This window comes from Gopherus flavomarginatus, chromosome 1 (assembly GCF_025201925.1).
Source record: "Gopherus flavomarginatus isolate rGopFla2 chromosome 1, rGopFla2.mat.asm, whole genome shotgun sequence".
Taxonomy (NCBI): domain Eukaryota; kingdom Metazoa; phylum Chordata; order Testudines; family Testudinidae; genus Gopherus; species Gopherus flavomarginatus.
In genome coordinates this window covers 152,677,002-152,689,211 of record NC_066617.1, presented here as the reverse complement: position 1 = coordinate 152,689,211, position 12,210 = coordinate 152,677,002, and positions in this window count along the sequence as shown.

Sequence of the window (12,210 nt, the reverse complement as noted above, 5' to 3'; positions counted from 1 at the left end):
GGAGGGGAGGTGGAGCGATACGGAGCAGGGGGAGAGGGAAAGAGAGAGGCACTAAGAGCAAGTGGCCGGAGGTCAGAAGCCGGGCAGCGCAGTCCCCTCCGTACACACACAGTTGCAGGCAGCACGCCAAGGGGAGGAGAGGGGCAGAGAAACGATTGCTGGGAGAGGGCCCGGGCTCCCGCACCGTCCGCCCCCTGAGCGAGGGAGGGAGATGCTGCTTGTCACACGCTTCCATCTGGCCAGAGCATCCCATCTCCAAAGCTCGTTTGCTAATCAAGCTGCAGCAACGCCGGGGAGCTGCACTGCACAGCCGTGGTATGAATCACCAACGGGGGCAGTGGGAGAGACGGGGAGGGTGTGCAAGGGAGACAGGAGGAAAGAGATGAGGTGAGAAGGCAGCAGAATGGGCGGGGGGGGGGGAGAACAGGTGAGAAGGGCAGGGGTGGAGGGGAGATAGAAAGGAGGAGGGCTGGAGAGAAAACTTAGAAAGAGAAGGTCAGCCAGAGGAAAGGCATGGTCAAAGAGGAAGGAAAGAGGACGATCACTCCGAGAGACTGAAGGAGGATGGAGACTGGAGAGAGAACCAGAGAGCAGGAACAGGCAAGTGGGTGGCATGGCAACCCTCAGGAAGCTGTCTCGGTAACTACACTTCTAAACTGGATCCAATTAAAAGGAAAGACTCTCTGGTGGCCAGAGGCGGCAGCAGCAGCTGGATCCCATGGGGTGGGTCTGGTCACAGGTACTGGCTCTTAATTGAGCTACAGGTCCAGGAGCAGTTATTTCACGCAAAGGACAATCCCAAGTACCCGTGGCCCTACACTGCACTGCCTCACGCACTGCCGGTGATGCTCATGAACCAGGAGAGCTCACAACACTAGGCTCTTACAGTGTGGTTTTACTCTGGAAAGAGTCTAAAATATTGGCTGCTTTATGCTCACAGACGTGTCCCCTGTGTTATCCAGAGTCCTAGCTGCTGGTCTTGAGTTATAGCTTTACTATATTGTACACCATTAGTTCAGCAGAGCGAACACTGCTCAGAGACAGGAACCGTTCTTCTTGTGTATCAAGATAATTGTTTACCAAGTTCTAATCAGTTACTACTGTGTAGACCCTTTGAAGGCCAATGGAGCTGCACAGGTCACTGAGAAATGAGTTTGTACTGTAGAACCATTATTAGAGGGAAAGGGCCCTACTTGACTCTCAGATCCCAGGCTGAGCCTGCAGGATTGGCAACTATGGAACATTCCCTCCTTCCCCACAGAATACATGTGAACCTGAAAATAAAATCTGGCCTCCTTCAGGAGTTTCCTTGCATACCCCATGAAACAGCATTTGTGCCTTACCTTAACCATGGTAGACAGGTGTTGCAGGCACAGCTAAGGTTGAATTTCAGTTCTGCACACTCTTTTCTGAGCCCATTTCTCCTTTCAGACTTCTCATGTGCTCTAATCCAACTCTTTGTCATTTATATCTTCATACCTCAAATCTGACCCCTTTTCTCTCCCTGACTGGTATCTTCTCTGGTTTTCTCTTTAAGTGATTTTAGAGTGTGGGCTGAAGAGGCCATTGAACCTCTGTGCTCTGTCTTCTTATTCTCCATCCTTGCCTCAATCTTAGTTTATCATCTCACCCAACCCAACTCATGGCCATATTCTTACTCTCATCATAAGCAACTTTCTCTCTCCCCTTTCCTATTCCATCTACAGTGTAACTTGTACCATTCTCTCCTTGTTTATGACAAAGCCTCTATCCTTCAACCTTCAGAGGATTTTTTTTCTTGCCTCACCATTATCTCAAATGTCTTGATACTACCAGACCTCTCCATCCTCATCTGTATTAATGATCTCTTATTTCCTTTACTTCCAATAGTACTTTGTTTTGTTATATATAACCCTGTCCTGTCCACTGCCCTTAACCTAATTCACTTAATCACAGAATCCATACTCTTCTCTGTACCTGTAGTTCTTCCTGATAGACTAATTAGTTATGGACCCTCACACACATAAATCTAAGTTTTAAAAATCATCTCTGTGGTTATTAAAAGTTCTGGAGATCTCATCATATACTCAGTGTTTCTCAAACTGGATTGGGCCCTACAGGTGGAGCATAGTGAGTCTTTAGGGACCTCATGATATGTAACTGATTACAATTTTAAAATGGGGAAACTTTCCATTTTTCTAATAAATTGAAAGCTAACAGATAATTCAACAGGACAGAAAATGGTTTCTATTATCAAGCAAGGATTTACAAACAGTTATATGCAGCGGCATCAGAAATACAACACTTAATCTAGCTGCATCTCAGACAGTAGCGTGATAACTGCTAGTAAATACTGACTTAAAATGGCTACCACTATAGCTCTTATTTTCTGGAAGACAAAGGCCAACCATAATTGCATAATGACTTAGTAAAAGAAAGAGGGATCCCTGCTTGTCAAGTTGATAGTCAAAATAAATGTGGAACGTGGCCACAGGAACACCATTAGGGATCTGCTGACCTTTAGTGCTGTAGTATCTTTTAAGCCTAGCCTGAGAGGACTCTGCTAGGTTTGGAACCATGACTTCTACTTCTACACTCCCAGCACCATATCTGATTTTCATTGTGTGCTTTTTCCCTCTGCATTTTTCTCATGTGAAAATCCTATGACTTTCTACCCTGATAAATCTGGATTTGCCTTGTTTTGTTTTGTTCCAGAAGAAAAATAAACCAGAGAAATTAAGATATAAGAACTTCGGTTAGTGTTATGTTAAGACTATGAATTTAAATAAGCCCTCAACATTCAGGAAATACCAAAGTGAAGATTCAGCCAATAACCTTAAATCTTCTCCTCTCTACAAATGCAATACAATTTTTAATTAGATGATTGTGTTATATTTCTCAAGTAATACATTATACCATACAGTTTTTTACAGCTTTAGATACACAATTAAGAGCTTTTTTACTTTTGAATATTTACATTAATTTAGAGATTTTTTTATGATCAATTATTTTCTCAATAATCACAGAAGTTAGAGATGGAAAAAGCAAAATAGCTCATCAAGTTCATCGCACTACTAAAGCAGGATTAGAGGAATTTACAGACTGACAGATGTACTTTTTGCTTTGTAAACAAATACAATCAGAAAAGTTACTTATTTTAGTAACTCAAACTGGTTCTCAGTAAATTTATTTATAATGTAATAATTGTGTGTATTTTAAAATATTTCTTGTATTATTATATCTTTTAAGCAGTATAGTTATTTGCATTCATCATAAAACCTATCCTCAAACTTTCTTAATATAGTTAAAGTATTATTTGTAGGACTCATTGAATATTTTTCTTCAAATCTGTTTTTCAAAAAACAAACATAAAAAGAAAGTGTTTTCTATGGAAAATGTCAAGTTTTCATCAAAAAAATTTCAACCAAAAATTTAAATTTTTGGCTTTTTTTTTTAAAGTTGAACTTCTCTGCAGATAATTTCACCAAGTTTTTTTTCATTTTCATCAGAACTGTCTAAAGAAAAAAATACACTTTCTGACCAACTCTAAATATTTGCTCTAAGTATTGGAAGCACTCTTTAAAACCACTCTGAAGCTGTTTTTTCATATAAGCATGTATACACAAAATGTGTATTTGTACACCACTGATCTGAAAGTTAAACTGAAATATCTTGACAAGTATGAGTGCTCAGATACTACAATGATGGGAGGATATAAATACATAAAGAGACAAGAATACAGATACTGTACATAGATTTATAGATAGATACTGCAGAGTGAAGGACTGATGGGACCCAATTCTCTGTTCTACTGCTGCATAATAAAGGAAATTATAGTGGGCAGAACTGTCCCTTGGGAATATCCTCTGTGTTAGAGGGTTCCTTGCTTGATGTAGAACTCTATGTCACCCTCTTCCCAGACCATGATGTAGGAGGTGTGCTGGGTGTGAGAGGGAAAGGGCATAGGTGGAGCATGCTGAATTCTGGCTATCTTTGGCTGTTGCCACAGCCCAAAGAGGGCTTTTGCAGCAAAGTGAGAATTAGAACAGCTTAAGATGTGCTCTAATTTATATACCAGCAGGGTCAGGAATGCAGGAAGTGCAAAGGTGGCATAAAGCCCCTTGTTTCCTCCACTATTCCTGTACTTATCTGAGGAATAGAGCAAAAGGGAACTGAGCTCAGAAGCTGTAGTTAGAATCATAGAATATTAGGATTGGAAGAAAGCTCAGGAGATCATCTAGTCCAATCCCCTGCTCAAAGCAGGACCAACACCAACTAAATCATCCCAGCCAGGGCTTTGTCAAGCTGGGCCTTAAAAACCTCTAAGGATGGAGATTCCACCACCTCTCTAGGTAACCCATTCCAGTGCTTCACCACTGTCCTAGTGAAATAGTGTTTCCTAATATCCAACCTAGGCCTCCCCCACTGCAGCTTGAGGCCATTGCTTCTTGTTCTGTCATCTGCCACCACTGAGAACAGCCAAGCTCCATCCTCTTTGGAACCTCCTTGAGGTAGTTGAAGGCTGATATCAAATCCTCCCTCACTCTTCTCTTCTGCAGACTAAATAACCCTAGTTCCCTCAGCCTCTTGTAAGTCATGTGCCCCAGCCCCCTAATCATTTCATTGCGCTCTGCTGGACTCTCTCCAATTTGTCCACATCCCTTTTTAGTGTGGGGACCAAAGTTGGATACTATACTCCAGGTGTGGCCTCACCAGTGCTGAATAGAGGGGAATAATCACTTCCCTCAATCTGCTGGCAGTGCTCCTACTAATACAGCCCAATATGCTGTTGGCCTTCTTGGCAATAAGGGCAACAACTGCTGACTCATATCCAGCTTCTCATCCACTGTAATCCCCAGGTGCTTTTCTGCAGAACTGCTGCTTAGCCAGTTGGTCCCCAGCCTGTAGCAGTGCATGGGATTCTTCCTTCCTAAGCGCAGGACTCTGCACTTATCCTTGTTGAACCTCATCAGATTGTCTGCTTTTCTGAAGTCCAGGGTCTGTATTTTGCTACTCTCCTTTCTTCCTTTTGTCAGGATATTGACTTCGTTAGATAGTGTTATACCGCAGGTAAATACTGCAAACTGATAAAGTTTAAAAGAAAAAAGATCAGACATGTTTCACATGATGTACATCTTTCAAACCATTGTTGAATCACAGCTATGAAACTGTATTCTTCCAAATGTTCCATCAATCTATCCATAAATATCACCCCAAGATCTTTTCCTAATATAGATGTTACATGTACAGAGCTGTAATTTTTCAGCCTCCTTCCTAGAACTTATCCTTGTAACAAATGAGCTATAGTCACTGTTTCCCAGCAACCTGATACCTATATACATTTATGTAATTAATTCATTTATTTAAATGTATACCAATTATATCACAATAATTAAAGAGTTCTAGTCCTGTGCCCTCGGTGCCCTTAATGGCCACTTAAAAATACAAATATAAACCCAGCAGCGTGATCTCCCACTCTCAGCTAAAAATATCCAGCCAGAAAGATAATTTAAAATGTCACTATAACACCCACCCTAATCCTTGGCTTGGATGCAGCCTCTCACAGCCTTTGCTGGAACCCCTGCCCAAAAGTCCACAAAAAGACTTGCTATGAAATAATTGTTCACCTCTTTGATCTCCTCTGCATTACTACCTGCTGCTTTGTTCACTTTAATTTTATCTAAATTCTTGTGGCCAGATCACCTCCTCCCATGGAATAACCTACAGGAGGAAGGTCCCCTAACAGTTTCCTGAGAGGCATGTATTCAGATTTGGAAGACATACAGAGGGCTAGGAGTTGAGGCCTCCTAACCCCATGCAGGAAAAAGAGCCTCCAGATCTATGGAGGCAGGAACCCATTCTACAAAGACGCTCCTCTGTGCAGTTCTGGTGGTCTTCTGCCATTGACAGTATCGCTTCTTCAGTAAGTGTCTGAGTCCCCTGTGATTGCTTAATCACAGTCATGGACGAGACACCACAGGAATTAATGAGACATCAACTTGCATTAGCACCTGATAGGTTTTTCCTGTGGACTGGAAAGGAGATGGTGCTGCAGAGTGTCTGATGCCATTCTCTACCTCTTCCTGTCTGGATAAGGTGACCAGATGTCCTATTTTTAAAGGGACAGTCCTGTTTTTTTTAATTTTTTCTTATATTGACACCTATTACCCCCCACCACCTGTCCCTTTTTTTCATAGTTACTACCTGGTGTCCTGTCTCTGGAGCTCCTTCTGTGCAGAGGTTACACAGAGAACATTTTGTGGGGACCCAAGGAATAAAGGAAGGCACCCTAAATGTAATATTGTACCTTCTTCAGCTTTGTAATGGGGATTCCCTCCCATGCTAAGTTCCCTCTGCTCAGGTAAGGAGGAGAGTCTATCTTAGGTTTACTCAATACATTTTCAGTAATCTCAATCTCTTCCAATTTGACCTCATTGGAACCCACAAACCTATCTGCCACAGGATACATTTTTAATTCTTGATTTCTCTCACATTCCATTAATAATGCCACTGCTTCTCTCTCTTTTAGTCCTCTAATATTATATGTGAACTGCAAGGCATTACCTATAAAGTTGTCCGAGTGTTTCCATTATAAGTGTGAGGAGGCAGATTTAACTATAGCATTTCCTCTCTTTTGAGTACTTCACTTGTCTAAGATACTTTTCTCATATGGATTATTTAAAGGATCTCCAGTTTTTATCTCAATATTTTTATCTCTGTGTACTTCATTTCCCCTTTGTTCTGATACCCTTTTCATCCCCTCTGTCTTTTTTATAACCCTCTGTGGCTGTAAAGCAACCTTGAGCTCCCTCTAGTTTTTAGATCTCACTTTATACTCACAATTAATATGAACAGTAGGGGGGAGGGATAGCTCAGTGGTTTGAGCATTAGCCTGCTAAACCCAAGGTTGGGAGTTCAATCATTGAGGGGGCCATTTGGGGATTGGTTCTGCTTTGAGCAGGGGGTTGGACTAGATGATCTCTTGAGGTCCCTTCCAACCCTAATAATCTATGATACATACTTAGAAATCTATGATACATCTTTCACTCACACTGGCTTTAAAATTTGATGTTTAGTTTAACATAGTAATACACACTCCCCTTGAATCAGCTCTGTGACGTCTGTAACCTTTAGCTAATCGTTGCCTGCAGTACTTCTTTTCTAAGAAACATTATTAATATTTCTCTCTTCATTTAATCAAACTGGCCATTTACTAGAGTGACCATATGTCCTGTTTTGGCTGGGACAGTCACTCTTTTAAGCTCTGGTGGTCCCAACTTTTTTTTCCAAAAGGAGGCATTTGTCCCATTTGCTCTTGCTGACTTGATCAGTTGACAAGAGGAAACAGGACAAACATCCACTTTTGTCAAAAAAGTGGGTGCGGTGCAGACGGGGCAGGCGGAGATGCCAGCCCCCCACAGGGGAGAGGCAAGGCTGGGGGGGGAGCAGCATTCCAACATGCCTGGCTCCCGCAGGGTTCCAGTGACCGAACAATAGCCTGGCATGGGGTGCGGGGGCAGGGTTCCAGCAACCAGCAACAGCATGTGCAGGGAGCCCTTGGGCAAGGGCTAGGGTAGTCCCGTTTTCTCTTTGGAAAAAATGGTCACTCTACTGTTTACCTATATTTGCATCCAAAACATCTCCAATAGTTAAAATTTGGACCTTATTTCCAAAACTACCCTTTATAGTCACTTTATTTACCATGTCTTCAACATTCACTAACATCTCTAGATGTCAGAGACAATATAGTCTAGTGCATAAGGCAAGGAGATCAGTTTTGTCCTTGACTCTGCCATAGACTTCTCATGTGATCTTAGGCAAGTCCCCTAGACAGAAATTTTCAAAACTAGCCACTAATTTGGGGTGCTTCAATTTTTAGATGTCCAATTTGGTGCACTTTGGGCCTGATTATGAGAGATGCTGATCATTCACATCTCCCATTTATTTTAGCTGGGAGTTCTGAGTTCTCATAAGTCCTGAAAATCAGGCCTTAGGTGTCTCAAAAATGGAAGCACCCAAAATTAGTGGACAATAATGAAAATATGGTCTTAATCTTTCTATGGTTCAGTTTCCCACCTACATGATAGGAATAATGATACTTGCCCATTTTTGTAAAACTCTTTGAGGTCTACAGATGATCACTAAGAATTATTATTAACTCTTATTTAGTTTCAAATGCTTTTTTGCCATTCCTGTGACTGTACCCAATTTTTAACTTTTTGTAACAATTTAGTAAAGGGTTTTGTCAGAGATGACAGGCATGAAAATTATTATTTTTTTAGTTTACTATAGTTGAGAACTAATGGTTTACTAGCGCCACAAAACCTCGCAACTCAGTAATATTGGATGGGAACGCTAAAGCACCATCATTTGCCCTTTAACTGGGAAACTCCTGCCGAAACTATGTTGTGATGGGTTGGACTCCCCCTTCCATGGTCCCACCTGATGCACTGGGGTCCCGCTGAGCCAGCCTGTTCCACCAGCCTGGCCTCCCTCACTCTGTTCCTCTGTGCCAGGCCCTTAAGCCTTCTTCAGCACACACACACACAGGTAGGGACACACTCAGCTGCAACTGGACACAGTGACACTGAGATCAGCACTGTGTGGGAGGAATCAGCTTGGGGATTGCCCAGCACTCAAGTGCACACCTCCTTTGGGATTCAAACTCAAAATTATATTGTCTTGCTTTGTATAGAGATCTATATAGTGTAAGCTCATAAATTTGCCCCCTCCCTCAAAGTGGAGGAAAATATGCACAGCTCTTTGCCTCTCCCCCAGTTTTGAATTGCACAAACTGGGTTTTAGAAAACAAAACAAGTTTGTTAACTACAAAAGGTAAATTTTAAGTGACTATAAGAGATAGGAAACAACAAAGCAGATTACTGAGCAAATAAAACAAAACACTCAAACTAGATTGGATACATTAAAGAAATTGGCTACAAATAGTAATTTCTGATCCTAATTGTTGTTTAAGCAGGTTGCAGAGTTTCTTGAAGGTAAACTGCACTGCTTGCAGCTTAAATCTCCTGGATCAGCCCCCTACCCCACCCACCAAGCTTAGTTCTTTTGCTTCTTCAGGTGTTTTCAGCAGTCTTCCTTCTTGGGTGGGGAAGGCAGTGGCGAAGAGTCAAGATTAATTCACTCCCCACCCTTAGATAGGATTTACATATGGTGGGAATCTTTTGTTTCCTAGCCCACCTCCTTCCAGTGGAAAAATACTAGCACAAGGCGGGACCCTCTACCAGGTGACATGATCACAAGACCTTGTAGTGTCAATGCAGCATCCCAGGAAGCTTCTCAGGAAGGTGGGAAATTAGTATCTTCAAAATTCTATTGCCCTTCTTAATGACCTATCCAGGCTGATTGCCTACTTTCTGGTGCGTTCCCCCAAGTACATACACAGTTGTAATTGCTACATAGTCAATATTCCTAACTTCAGATACAGAAATGATAATGCATACAGATTGGATAAGCACATTCAGTAAATCAGAACCTTTCCAATAAAAACAACGAGGAGTCCTCGTGGCACGTTAGAGACTAACATATTTATTTGGGCATAAGATTTCATGGGCTATAACCCACTTCATCAGATGCGTGGAGTGAAAAATACAGTAAGCAGGTATAAATATACAGCACATGAAAAGATGGGAGTTGCCTTACCAAGTGGGGGGTCTGTGCTAATGAGGCCCATTCAATTAGGGTGTTGGCTTTGTTAGCACTACAAAAAGTAATTTTCCCTCTGTTGATATTCACCCTTCTTGTCAGCTGTTGGGAATAGGCCACATCCACCCTAACTGAATTGGCCTCATTAGCACTGACCTCCCACTTGGTAAGGCAACTCCCATCTTTTCATGTGCTGTATATTTATATCCGCTTACTGTGTTTTCCACTCCATGCATCTGATGAAGTGGATTATAGCCCACAAAAGCTTATACCCAAATAAATGTGTTAGTCTCTAAGGTGCCATAAGGACTCCTCATTGTTTTTGCTGATACAGACTAACACGTCTACTCCTCCGAAACCTGTCAACCTTTCCAGTGATACCTCACATGACCCATCTTGCATGAAACATATCTTAGTTATGTCATATTCATATTATAACAATATTTTTATGAAGAATATGGGGTGCAGTGTCACATATGTATCCTAAGAAAAGGATACCACCCTGAAAACATGAGTGCTTTGTTTTCTTTATTCTCAACCACATAGTCTTGCAGTTTCTGGTTAGAGGAATGCATTGCTGAGAGGTCTCCTTAGCTATAATACTGACCTGATAACATTTCGGTCCCTGCAATATCTGGTCCATAATGCAGTGAAAAAACACTCTGGCACTAGTCATATCATAGGGTAACCAGTTATAGTGGAATAATGTTTTTAATAAACTAAGCCCAAAGAATTGGTTAGGTTTCAGTATCCAGAGCCAATTTTAATGATATTCTTCCCTCATGCCATCACTGAATTACAAATCCAATGTCTTAGGAATGGGACATTACACTACCTCAAAGCAAGGATGCCACTTCATAACCTCAGCACATTTTTTACTACTGTAGATGCAAGGCCTACTCGTTATGAGTCTGAGAGAAGATTGCACAGTCAAGGCCTGATCCAACTCCCACTGAAGTCTATTCAAAGACTTCCATGGACTTCAATGGCAATTGGATAAGTCCTTCATTTTCTAGTTCTTTGGCTTCTGAATCCCAGTATCTCTCAGTGGACATAGCACTGGTCTAGTTTTATAGAGTTTAGGAATGGGCTTTCTCTGAAACATAGAGGTTTGATTCATTTCCTTTAACCAAACCCATTTCTAATTTAAATATGGGGTGTATTTCACATACAACTATCAGGCTCAAGCTGGTTAACTCTTCACCACTTTTAACTTAGCTTCTCACCCTAACTTCAGCTCAACAGAGCAGAACCTTTGTTATTTAATATTGAGAGTGTTACAGTTTCCACCTATAATGCTCCCTCCCCGTCCCGGTCAGAGGGAGGTCACTCAGGCTAGTCTTATGCAGTCAGGAGCAGAGTCTGTAAGATAGGCAAATAGTTAATACTGGGCTTTAACATGGACTGGGTCACCTCAGGTAGTCAGCCCTTACCTACAGTCTATCAGGAGTAGCTTGGCCTTGGTGGAGCTCAGGCAGCTACCAAGCAAACAGTCTTTCAGGGCCAGGCTTTAGCCTGAGTGGAGCTCAGGCAGCCAGCAAACACACAGTCTTTCAGCGGAGTGGTGAAGGAGCTCCTATTCTGGGCTAGAGCCTCCTTGCACTGGGTATGAGGTCCGCCACCCAGGGTGGGGTGGCAGGGGGATGTGGGCCCACCTTACTCCACCACGTCCCAGCCCAGGGCCCTGGCAGGGGTAGGATTGGCTGCCCCTGAGTCAGCAGGGATCCAGCTGCAACACGTTGACTGAGCCATGCCAGGCTCTGCAGCCAGCTGCTCCGTGGCTGTCCCTGGGCTACTTCCTGCCTCCTCGGGGTTTGGTACCTGTGGCCTCCAGGCCTCTTTTCATAGATTCATAGACTTAAGGTCAGAAGGGACCATTATGATCATCTAGTCTGACCTCCTGCACAATGCAGGACACAGAATCTTACCCACCCACACCTGTATCAACCCCCTAACCTATGTCTCAGCTATTGAAGTCTTCAAATCATGGTTTAAAGACTTCAAGGTGCAGGGAATCCTCCAGCAAGTGACCCGTGCCCCATGCTGCAGAGGAAGGTGAAAACCTCCAGGGCCTTTGCCAATCTCCCCTCGAGAAAAATTCCTTCCTGACCGCAAATATGGCGATCAGTTAAACCCTGAGCATGTCGGCAAGACTCATCAGCCAGCACCCAGGAAAGAATTCTCTGTAGTAACTCAGATCCCACCCTATCTAACATCCCATCACAGACCACTGGGCATATTTACCTGCTAATAATCAAAGATCAGTTAATTGCCAATATTAGGCTATCCCATTATACCATCCCCATCATAAACTTATCAAGCTTAGTCTTGAAGCCAGATATGTCTTTTGCCCCCAGCTATTCCCCTTGGAAGGCTGTTCCAGAACTTCACTCCTCCAATGGTTAGAAACCTTCATCTAATTTCAAGTCTAAACTTCCTAGCGTCCAGTTTATATTCATTTGTTCTTGTGTCCACATTGGTACTGAGCTTAAATAATTCCTCTCCTTCCCTGATATTTATCCCTCTGATATATTTATAAAGAGCAATCATATCTCCCCTCAGCCTTCT